Source organism: Sus scrofa, chromosome 8 (genome assembly GCF_000003025.6).
Source record: "Sus scrofa isolate TJ Tabasco breed Duroc chromosome 8, Sscrofa11.1, whole genome shotgun sequence".
Taxonomy (NCBI): domain Eukaryota; kingdom Metazoa; phylum Chordata; class Mammalia; order Artiodactyla; family Suidae; genus Sus; species Sus scrofa.
Genome location: NC_010450.4, coordinates 81,860,789 through 81,873,098, shown reverse-complemented (window position 1 = coordinate 81,873,098; position 12,310 = coordinate 81,860,789). Strand labels below are relative to the sequence as shown.

At 39.7% G+C, this 12,310-nt stretch overlaps 1 protein-coding gene across 4 annotated transcripts in view; it reads right to left on the bottom strand.

Moving 5' to 3' along the window:
- Positions 1–12,310, bottom strand: part of TTC29 (tetratricopeptide repeat domain 29) — a 235,139-nt gene that overhangs the window by 108,519 nt on the left and 114,310 nt on the right. The gene's annotated exons all lie outside the window — the stretch shown is intronic.

The following is a 12,310-nucleotide window of genomic DNA, read 5'->3' as shown; positions in this document are numbered from 1 at the left end:
ATCCTCCGTCTTCCATCCTCCTTCATTGTCACTTGACCCAACCTATTACACACATGAAGACACAGGAAATCTCCAAAGACCTCTATGGAAATCCTTTTTGCACACTTTCTAAGAAAGAATTAGTGAAAGTCATTTGTCAGCGTTGGGAGGGGGAGTCAGCTTGAACGAGGACGTCATGTGCGCTGTGCGCTCAGCCTGCGTTGGGCATCTGAGAGTTTGTGTATTAGAGGCAGTGTGGATATTCATCTTTACTTTCTTAAGGTTAATATCTGGGAAATAATTTCATCAAAGTCATTGTGATACCTGTTAATTTATATGTGTGTGTGTGTGTGTGTGGTTTACAAGTGACTGCCTGACATAATACCGATATTAAAACTTATTAATACACATTGACTCAGTGTTTTATTTTCCGTTAAACCTGCAGAGTTCAAAATTTTGATTCTTATTTTTAAGCCTCTTAATAAGCCTTGTATAAACCTGAGAATATTCTTTTCACTCTGTTGTGCAAAACTGGCAACACCTAGATAAAGTCTGATGTGACTAACATACAGCTTTTTGAGGTAAGGGGCAGAATCACTGAATTTTGTGAATTTGTCAGAGACCTTATTAAATCCAAATGTCAAAATATTTAGGAAGAGACTTTCTGGTGTTTTTCTTGGTCAGTATATATTTCATATGCCATCCCAGAAATTTGAAGATTGAATATTATTATATTTTGTGTCAAAAATCATGTTTATGCAGTATTGTTACCGTGTGCCAGCGCTGTGTTAGACCCTAGGAAATCTTAATGGGAATAGGCCATGCTTGTGGCCTTCAAGGCACTTACAGTCTAGTGGTATAGAAGTTTGCACCGCGGCAGCTGTGTGAATTAGCAGTGCCTGAAGACAAGTTTCTCCAGGATTTAGCCTTTATCCTCCACCACACTCCCATGCCCCGGGCCACTCTGGACCTGGAAGCAGGACAGTAGCATCCGGCGGTACCCAACATACTCTTAGAGCTGTGACTTTGGCCCATGGGTAGGAGGGCAGGTGTCCTAGAAATCACAGACACTTCGGTGTCCACGGCTCCTCTCCCACACAGGCATGCAGCACTTCCAGGGAGCGGCGGGGGCAAGGACCAGCGCAGTCTGGGCTTCTCGTTTGGGTCTCAGACCTGATTCTACAGAGGCTTCCTCATGGAATCAGATGAGGTTTACTGGAATGAACACCCACCTTAGACTAAGAAGACCTGGATTCAGGACCTAATTCTTCCACACCCAACACCTCTCTCTGGTCCAAAAAAAATCTCCCTGAGAAACTTTCCTCAGAAGCAAAAAAAGAAAACCTCCCTCTGAGAGTTGTTGTGAGGCTGCCGCGAGATAATGCAGAGAGCTATTTAAACATGAGATGAGAATTCTCTGTTAACCAGCCAGCTCCCAGAGAGTTCCGCTCTCAGAGTAAAGATGACACACTTTACTAGTGGCTTGAGGAATTTGTCTCTCAGCGTAAACACTTTACCTAAAAACAGGAAATACATAGGCAGTGGGAAGAAGACACCTCATTACTGGCCCAATAGGAAAATAACCAATTACAATGGCTCCCCTAGATCCATGGGGGCTATGTTCCCAAAGCCCCAGTGTGTGCCTGAAACCTCAGGCAGCACTAAACCCTATATATTCTGTATTTTCTCCTATATTTACATATCTATGATAAAGATCAATTTATAAATTAGGCACAGTAGAAGTTAACAATCATAACTGATAACAACATAGAACGATTATAACAATATACTTAAAAGTTATGTAAATGTGGTCTCTCTCACTCTTTCTCAAAATACCTTACAATTTTTTTTTTTTTTGCTATTTCTTGGGCCGCTCCTGCGGCATATGGAGGTTCCCAGGCTAGGGGTCTAATCGGAGCCGTAGCCACCAGCGTATGCCAGAGCCACAGCAACGTGGGATCTGAGCTGTGTCTGCGACCTACACCACAGCTCACGGCAACGCCAGATCGTTAACCCACTGAGCAAGGGCAGGGACTGAACCTGCAACCTCATGGTTCCTAGTCAGATTCTTTAACCACTGCGCCACGACGGGAACTCCTACCTTACAAATTTAACACACTTTGCATCTTAACTAAGTACTTATCACACACTGTGGCTGTAACTTTTTCCATTTGAGGTATGACAGAAACCAGCACAAATGTCTTTTTCCCTCTTCACAGTTTCACGGAGATTCGTTCTTAACCATAGATCATAGCAACCTCAGCACACAACTTTTTTTTTTCCTTATTAAGTTGATAACCTTTACTGTTTTCCTTAAAGGAAGCACTTTAGGCTTCTCTTTGGCATATCTGAATTGCCAGAATCACTCCTCTTGAGGTTTGGGGCCATTATAAGTAAAATAAGGATCACTTGAACACGGCACTGTGATAACTCAATAGTAACTCCAAACCTACATGGCTACCACGTGACTAGTGGTGGGCTACGCTGCACAAGGGGGAGATTCATATCCAGGATGGAACAGAAGGAAAGCCCCAAGATTTCATCATGCTACTCAGTTTAAAATACATGATTTGTTTATTTCTGAAAATTTCCATTTAATCTTTTCAGACCCTAGTGGACTGGTGGTAACTGAAACTTCACAAAACAAAACCACGGGTAAGAAGGGGCTGCTGTTCATGACATCCATACTAAGGACCTTGAAAATGCTATAGAGAAGTTCATCTAAATCAAAGATGGGGCCTTTGCAGCTCAGCCACGTGAGCTCTGGTGGAAGGGCCTCAATTCAGGTGAAATCATAAGAATACAAGGCAAAGCTCAGCAGATTGGTGAATTGTGTAGTTCAACCTAAAGGGAGTAGGAAGGACATTGTTAAAAGAAAAGAAAAGTAAGTGGAAAAATAACATGAGATCACAAATTGTATAGAAAATAATTGTTGGTGGGAATGTAAATTGGTACAACCACTATGGAAAACAGTATGGAAGTTTCTTAAAATAATTAAAAGTAGAGAGCTACCATATGATCCAGTGATTCCACTCCCAGGCATATACTCAGAAAAGACAAAAACTGGAGTTCCCGTCGTGGCGTAGTGGTTAACGAATCCGACTAGGAACCATGAGGTTGCGGGTTCGGTCCCTGCCTTTGCTCAGTGGGTTAAATCTGGCGTTGCCGTGAGCTGTGGTGTAGGTTGCAGACGCGGCTCGGATCCCACGTTGCTTTGGCTCTGGCGTAGGCCAGTGGCTGCAGCTCCGATTAGACCCCCTAGCCTGGGAATCTCCATATGCCGCGGGAGCAGCCCAAAGAAATAGCAAAAAGACAAAAAAAAAAAAAAAAAGACAAAAACTCTAATTAAAAAAGATATGTGCACCCCAACGTTTATTGTAACACTATTTACAACAGTCAAGGTTGAATGTAACATAAGTGTCCATCAACAGATGAATGGATAAAGATGTGGTATATATATATACAAGGGAATATTACTCAGCCATAAAAAAGAATGAAATATTTCTATTTGCAGCAATGTGGTTGGACCTAGAGAATATCATACTAAGTAAAGTAAGTAAGAGAAAGACAAATATTATGATATCATATATGAAATCTAAAAAATAATACAAATGAACCTATATACAAAACAGAAATAGATTCACAGATATAGAAAAAAAACAAAAAACAAAAAGCTTACGGTTACCAAAAGGGAACAGGAGGGGAAGAAGGATAAATTAGGACTATGGGATTAATGGATATATACTACAATGTATAAAATAGATAAACAATAAGGATTTACTGAAGAGAACAAGTAATATTTGGTATCTTGTAGTAACCTAAATGGAAAATAATCTGAAAAATATAACTGAATCACTTTGCTGTAAACCTGAAACTACCACAATATTGTAAATCAACTATACTTCAATTTACAAAAGGATGAATATTCAATATTTCAAAAAAACCAAATCATGGAGAAAATAAATATGTTTTGTATTGCTTTTATCATAAGTTACCTTACCATCTTTTTAATTCAGGTATAATTTATAAATTAATAAATATCAATTAATGTGAATCATTAGACAAACAGTGGAACATTCTTTATAAAGAATACTTCATTTTATTTTATTTTACTTTATTTTACTATTTTATTTTATTTTTTTGTTTGTCTTTTTGCCATTTTCTTGGGCCGCTCCCACGTCATATGGGAGGTTCCCAGGCTAGGGGTCGAATCGGAGCTGTAGCTGCCAGCCTATGCCAAAGCCACAGCAACGCCAGATCTGAGCCGCGTCTGCAACCTACACCACAGCTCACGGCAATGCCAGATCCTTAACCCACTGAGCAAGGCCAGGGATCGAACCCGCAACCTCACGGTTCCTAGTCGGATTCATTAACCACTGAGCCACGACGGGAACTCCTACTATTTTATTTTATTTTATTTTTTTTGCTTTTTAGGGCTACACTGCAGCATATTCTAGTTCTCTGGCTGAGGGTTGAAGGGGAACTACAGCTGCCAGGCCACACCACAGCCACAGCAATGCCAGCTCTGATCCACCTTTGCAACCTACACTGTAGTTCATGGCAACACTGGGTCCTTAACCCAATGAGCGAGGCCAGGGATCGAACATGCATTCTCATGGATACTGGTTGAGTCTGTAACCCACTGAGCCGCAATAGCAACTCCTAAAGAATATTTCAAGTGAGAAAATACTGTCTGGTAGTCTGCGGGATCCACTGTACTTGACTGAATGTCCCTGTGGCATGCATACGTTGGAAGCAAATCCAGGGTCAGAAGGTTAAATTCTGTTATTGCAAATTGAAGATAGGAGGAGAGGAAAAGAATCTCAGGTGTAAAATACTATGATGAGTTGCAAATTCATTATATATCCTGAAATTTTATAGACAGTGAACTTAATCTTTGCCAGATGACAAAGGAAAACACTGATAATCATGCTACTATGCCAATTTCAATGAACATGATTACCAGATTACCGAAGTTGGAAAAGTCAGCTCATGTACCTAATAAAAATTGAGTGCTATGTGGCCATGTCATCACATTGCTCTAATAAGTTCCCTGAATAACAGAGATGAAGTTTTGAAAGCTATTTTATTAGATGTTTTAAAGGCAATTCTTCCCACTAGAATAAAATTGGTTTACTTGAAAAGATATTTTCAAATAAAACCTAAGTTCCTAAAATGAGATAATTTCTATTGGTCACCTAAAAGCAAAGCCACTAAAACACTTAGCATAAAAAAATGAGAGTGTGAAAAAGAATAATGTCAGCAATATGCTACAAATTCTTTGAAGAACTGCTTGCTGTAATGATTTAAGGATCATTATTTTGCTTCAGTAGCCTTCAAGGGTGCACTGGATTTAAGCCAAGATTGTCACCTGTCAACAAAGTGATATATACATACATATATATATGTGATGTATTTTTATAGACTGATGAATAGATATACAGGAATATTAGTGTATATATCTCTAGAGATACTGAGAAAGAGAACAGAAAAGCAGCCTTGTCCTCCTAGAAGATCATAAGAATAAATTCTGTGCCTGAGTTTTGGCATCTTTAAGGTAAGACATGTAAGAAGATGTTATTATGTCCAATAACATCAGACACCCAATTGTTTTCTCTCTTTTAATCTTTAGGATTTCCAGTTACATGGGGACCCTGGAACAAAAGAAAATGAACTATCTGATATTGATCCCCCTTCTTACCTCCCTCTATTTTCCCATTCCTTACCTCATTACAATTCCTCTCTTATGGTTCCTTTATTTGAGACATTAAAACAGAAGAAACTCCAGCAATCAAGGCCCTCACATTTGCTTTCAAAACTGAAACTTACTTTAAAACCACTGTGATGGAGATTACTCCTGTCTAATTTTCCCAAAGCAATGGATTCTTTTCCCATCCCCTCTGCTCAGTCAGCCGTTACAAGAAAACACTATTCCTGTTCATTTGTTTTACACACTTTTTATTTTAAGATAATTGTAGATTCATAACCAATTGTATGAAATATACAGAGCATGCTCACACATCCTTCACCCAACTTTTCCACGATGGGAATATCCTGCATAACTATGGTATGTCTCAACCAGGGAAATCCATGCTCATACAATCCACTCACCTCATTCAGATTTCACCGATTTTACACACACTCCTGTCTGTGTCTGTGTGTGCTTGCACTGGTGCACATACATGTGGGGGTGTTAATTTTACACTAACTTATCATATGTATATATTTATGTAACCACAAGCACAGTCAAGATACAGCAAAGTTCTATCACTGTAATGATCTCTCATGCTATCCTTTATTATGTTTGCTGCTTAGAAGAGAGAGTGAAAAAAAATTTTTTTTCTCTTGTCCTTGGGTTAAAGAAAGGTCTGCCTTGGGAAAAATTCTGAAATTCTGACCTCTTCCCTTTTGGAACACGTCCCCTGCCTCCCCAGGGAAATTTCCTCAGCTAAGTGACAGAAGAATAGCAGTCAATTAAGCAAATTTATACGTTGGTATGAATGACTCAAAGATCATTAATTCTGCCAGTAGAAGTTGTAATTTAAAAAAAAATACCTCATGGGTCAAAATCATTTCTTCTGGAAGGATTTTTTAACAGTCTAACAAAGGGAAATGAAACAATTCAGGTGGTGTGTGGCAAGATAATTTGGGGCAAAGGTTATTTAAAAAAAGGCCAGCCTTGTCTTGAAATCCCACCTTATAATATGATCCCTTGAGCAGGTACTCATTTTTATAACCTCCTTTTTTGAGTCTACTTCTGTACCTTCAGGTTTTCTAGAAGGTCCACATGCTTTTCCACCATGTTCCTTATCCCAGTGGCATGAGAGAGATGAAAACTGGGACGACTTTAAAGCAGCAGATGTGAAAATCTGAAAAGGTAACTACATGCTATTTTCATTCCCTTATGTTATCACTTTCTTCAGTGCTCAACCTCGAGAACCAATATATTATGCAAGGAACACTTCCAGTACATTCCAATCAATCATTACATGTGACTGCAAGATATAATTACATGTGTGTGTACATATATGTTCTGTGTACATAATATATATCTCTAGTATATAGATACAACCCTGATTTTAAAGACCTTACTTTCTAAGGTAATAAGACAGAGAGATGCAGAAATTACATAATGCCATAAGTCTGCATAAAGCTAAAATTTTGTTTAATTCATTAAATTAAGAATGTCTTCTATGGGTTAAGCCTTGATCTAGGTGCTAGTCATGTAAGCAGCGAATACTTGCTCCTATGCAGTCTAGGTTGTATTTAGGAGATAGGGAGAAATTTTTAATTAAATAAATGAATGAGTAAATTTCAGACAGTCCTAAGAGCAATGAAGAAAATACAACTGGGAAAGACTTCCTATAGAAAAGGAAACTCAATCTGCAATTTTAAAGGAATGATGGGACTGGGTCAGCATTGAGGGGAGCTTGAGCAAAGCACTGGAGATGGGAATGAGGGATACAATGAGGGGGAAAAAAAGCTTTCCCAGGATAGAGAGAAGCAACAACGGCCAATAGAAAAATTTGCTTTAAAGTTCACACACACACACACACACACACACACACACACACACTGCTCTCTCCCTTAATTAATTTAATACTTAAAATCACTAGGAAGTCCTCCTCTGAGGGCACAGACCAGTCTTTGGAAGGGCCTTATGTGATGATGAATCGAATCTCCCTCTGGGTGTTCAAATTTTCTCCAAATATCATAGGCTTTGGGGTCAGGCAGGTTTACTACTGAGCTGAGTGACGTTTGTCAAGTGACAGAGTCTATGAGTTTATTTCCTCATATGTAAAATGGAAATGAATAAAGTCTGCCTAGAAAAGATGTTATAAAGTTTTCCACTAAGATGGAGTATTTAAAAGTACCTACTAAGGATCTGAACGAAGCAACTGCTTAGTTTTCCCAAGTGCTTATCTAACCTAGTTGTTCTCGAATGGGGGCGATTTTGCCTCCTAGGGGACACCTGGCAATGTCTGGAAACATTTTAAGTTGTCATAATTGGGAGAAGCCAGGGATGCTGCTCAAAAGCTTACAATTCACACAATAGCCCTCGATAACTAAGAATGACCCAGCTCCAAATGTGAATAGTGTTGCTGTTGAGAAATCCTCATCTAGCCCTGCCCTGTCCTGCCCTTCCCTTCTCTTCCTTTCCCTTTCTTTTCTCTTCTTTTCCACACCCACGGCATATGGAAGTTCTAGGCCAGGGATTGAACCTGAGCTGCAGCTAAAACTTACGCCACAGCTGTAGCAACATGGGTCCTTCAATCCATGTGTGGGCTGGGGATCGACCCTTGCCTTCACAGTGACCACAGACATTGCAGATGGATTCTTTTTTTTTTTCTTTTCTTTTTTGCTTTTTTAGGACCGCACCCACAGCACATGGAAGCTCTCAGGCTAGGAGTCAAGTCAGAGCTACAGCTGCTGGTCTACACCACAGCCACAACAACATGGGATTCAAGCCTTGTCTGTGACCTACATCACAGCTCATGGCAATGCCGGATCCTTAACCCACTGAGCAAGCCAGAGATCAAACCCCCATCCTCACGGATACTAGTTGGATTCGTTTCTGCTGTGCCACAAAGGGAACTCCTGTAGTTGGATTCTTAACCCACTGAGCCACAGCGAGAACTCCTTGTATAGCCTTTTCTTGAACGGTTTTCCTGTCAGAAAACTACCCTTGGGGGACTAGCCACTCAATCATTGGAGAGTTATGTGAAAAAACTACTGGTTAAGTTGAAGCAAAATCTGTAACTCCGCCTGTTAGTCAAGGTTGTGTTTTATGGGACAACACAAAATAAGCCCATCCTTCTTCGTGTGACGGTTCTTTCAATACTGAAAGACGGCTGTTTTCCTTCCTCAAAGACTTCAAACTCACAGAAGCATCCAGGAGGCTCTGAAACAGGTGAGGATGAAACCTGAACAGTTTCACTACATTTGAACTTTTTATTTCTAATTTTGCCTACAAAGTCTAAGAGTTCTAGAAGAGTTTAAAGAAACCCACCTGGACCAAAATACATCTATAAAACTGTAAGGGGCATCCATTGGACTTGTCGGTAAATAAGAAGTTATGAGTCCATTGCCTAGCTAGTTTCTTTTTTCTTTTTTTTTTTTAATCTCTTTCTTCCTTGCTCACCATAAACAGCTAACATTTTGTTAGACATCCCCTACACAAAGCCCAAATTGTGACTTTTCATAACAAAGGTTCAGCCCTGTGCTCAATACAGTGCATTACTTTGAGAAGAAAAAGGCAATGATACCAATTTATTCTTGTGCACTGAGAAATATAGAAATAAAAAATCAAGTTTGCCATCTTGAGCTTGAAATCATTGTCAAGTCTTATCGGAAATACATTTATTCTGATTTCTGGCAATCTCGCCCCCTTTAGCCATTTCACAGTTGGTGAGCAGAAAGGATGTTTCTGCCTCATTTACAGTGTCTGAACATGATTCAGACCATCAACTGCAACATTAGTCAAAGAAATCAGTGGCTAATGATTTCTGACAAGCACGGCAGTAACAGGCTGCGGACCAGACCGGGCAGCAACAGCATTCCGAGCATCTTACTAGATAGAGCCAGCACTAGGCAATGGAAGAAGGTGGTAAAAGAGGGGAAACATAACTGGTTTCACGTCACCAAAGGCTCTTACACACTTTCTGCAAAGACACAGTATCTGACATGCAATAAATGCAGTAACTTTTTCTACAGATATGTTATATTGCATGAACGCTAAGGACCATCAGGTCAGCTCTGCAAACTCTAACACACCAAAAGCAGTTAAATATTTTGCATTCTGCTGAAATTACAGCCTTCAGTTTGGAGTAATCTAGCCTTCCTATTTATATGGATCATTTGGACAGTGTACTCTTTCTCCCTGAAATGCATTATTCCTCATTTGGACTGTTACGCACCAACTGTTTATGTAGCCTGACACATAAAAGTGAAGCCTGTATGGTCCAGTGTAGAAAGGACTGAGTATTAAAAGACATGAGTTCTTGTGTTGTGACCTTGGACAGGTCAGTTGGTTACTTCAAGCCTCAGTTTCCAAATCTGAAAGATAATGGGGCAGGGCCAAAAGACCTAGAATTCTGCCTTCCACAGATACGATTTTGATTTTAGACTCCACATTGCTATATTTAGTTATGGAAGATACACCCTAGTTGTTTTCAATAGTTTATCCTTGACTTTTAAATCCATGATGAAATTATTTTATGTTTAAAAAAATTTTTAAACAAGAGAAACAAAATGATTAATCATTTTATTTAGTTGAAAGTTTATTTTCATGCTTCTCCCTCGTTTGAGAAATCTTGCATATTCTTAAAGAATTGCTTTAAAAAATGTCCTTACCATGGGATAGGTGAGAGCAAGGAGAGTTAAATCTATGAAGCTTTTGGTTCATATTAAATAGCATTTTTTACAAATACAATGAGCAATGCTCTTCAGAAACAGCAAATTTTTACAGCCTAAAATTTTAAAAATTTTGAGGAAAATTCAAGGTTATCCTTAAGTTCATAAACCGAATTAGAATTGCCAGTTAATCTGTCATATACTAGGAGATTACATTGTATTCTCAAAAGCTATAAGAATACAAATACATCTCAAAAGTTTCCAAGAATTTTCTTTTTATCATTTTTGTCTTTTTAGGGCTGCACCCACAGCATATGGAGGTTCCCAGGCTAGAGGTTCAATCAGAGCTGTAGCCACTGGCCTACACCACAGCCACAGTAACATGGGATCTGAGCCACATCTGTGACCTACACCACAGCTCATGGCAACGCTGGATCCTTAACCCACTGAGCAAGGCTGGGGGTCGAACCCACATCCTCCTGGATACTAGTGGGGTTTGTTAACTGCTGAGCCATGACAGGAACTCCTCCAAGAATTTTCCTTCACCAAAAACTCTCTTTACACATCCAATATACAGATGAGTATCAGATCCCAAAATAATGAAATAGAACTGTACTTACAGTTAAAAACAAAATTTCCTCAGTAGTTAATTGGAACATACTGCTTAAAACTGCCATTTTCTAAGCTGGTCTTTATACTTGTGTACTATGTTAACAGGCGATAAATTCATGAAGAATTTTTATTCTTAATTCTCAATTATTATTTTCTGCATGGTAAACCGGAAAGCATAGAAATGTTTATCCTGTGCAGCCTAATCATAGTGTGAGTTATATTTGCAGCTCCTGGAAAACAAAATTCCCCTGCCCTTAACCTCCAGCTAGCTAGAGAAATCCAGAGGCGGTTTTGCTTTATCTTTTGCTAAAAGGCCCATGACCAAAAGCAGTCCAGTAACCTATGAGATGGCCTGATGTAAAAGGTTCTATTCCGTGAATGAGTAGAGTGATTGGTTGGTTTAGTCATGTTCTCTTAGGAAGTCCAGACCCACTGAGCAGCTGGTAACGGCAGAAGTGAGAGGACGCTCAAATACCACCAAGAGCTTGATGGAGTCATGTCAACAGAGTGGAGGCTGCAGCTGAGGGCGTCATGGGGAAACCCAGCCCTTCTTCTTCCCATTGCTCCTCTAGCTCCCAGGAGTCTTTCAGTCTGTGAAGCCTAACCGTCTGCGCTTCCAGGGTATACACAGCCTGTGAGCTCCCTTGTGGCCACAGCAATCTTTACAATCAATCCTTTATCTGAGGTAATCTGAATCTCTTTCTTGAACCCAAAGGGGGGAAAAAAAAAAAAAAACCCGAGAAGTCCTGAGAAATAAAAGGGTTCTCTAGAGCTAAATTACCTCAAGCCTTTTCCCTTTCCATGTTTATCAGAGAAAGACAGTGCAGGTGGGTTCTTCCCACGGCCATGGGCTGGTAGACGCAGGTTATGTAAAATGATTAGAGATTTCACAGTCAGAAAAGATTTGAGAAAAAAAAAAGTTTACATTTTTTTAAACGAAGACAGTTTTCAATTCCCCTTAGTTATGTTGCTAGGAGGATGAAAAGTGAGTGTGATGAATGATTCCATGGCCCCTGCAATAACATTACCAGTAATTTCAGTTCTCTGTTACGTATGGAGACTGAAGACGGTGGCGGCAAATGGAATCGAATGAAGTGCCAGTCAAATCTAATTTGACCAAACATCTCTGGTTACTTTGCCCGTGCAAAAATGGCAACATTTATGTCCTGCTGGAATTTGCAAGACTCTGGGACTCTCCCTCCAGCCACAGAGACCTTCCACTGTCAGGAAAGAACTCTGTTCTCTCTACCTCCACAGGTCTCTGTTGTGGTGCTCTTTCTTTTTCTTAAAATTAAAAAAAAAATTTATTTTTGGGGCCGCACCCATGGCATATGGAGGTTCCCAGGTTAGGGGTTGAATCTGAGGT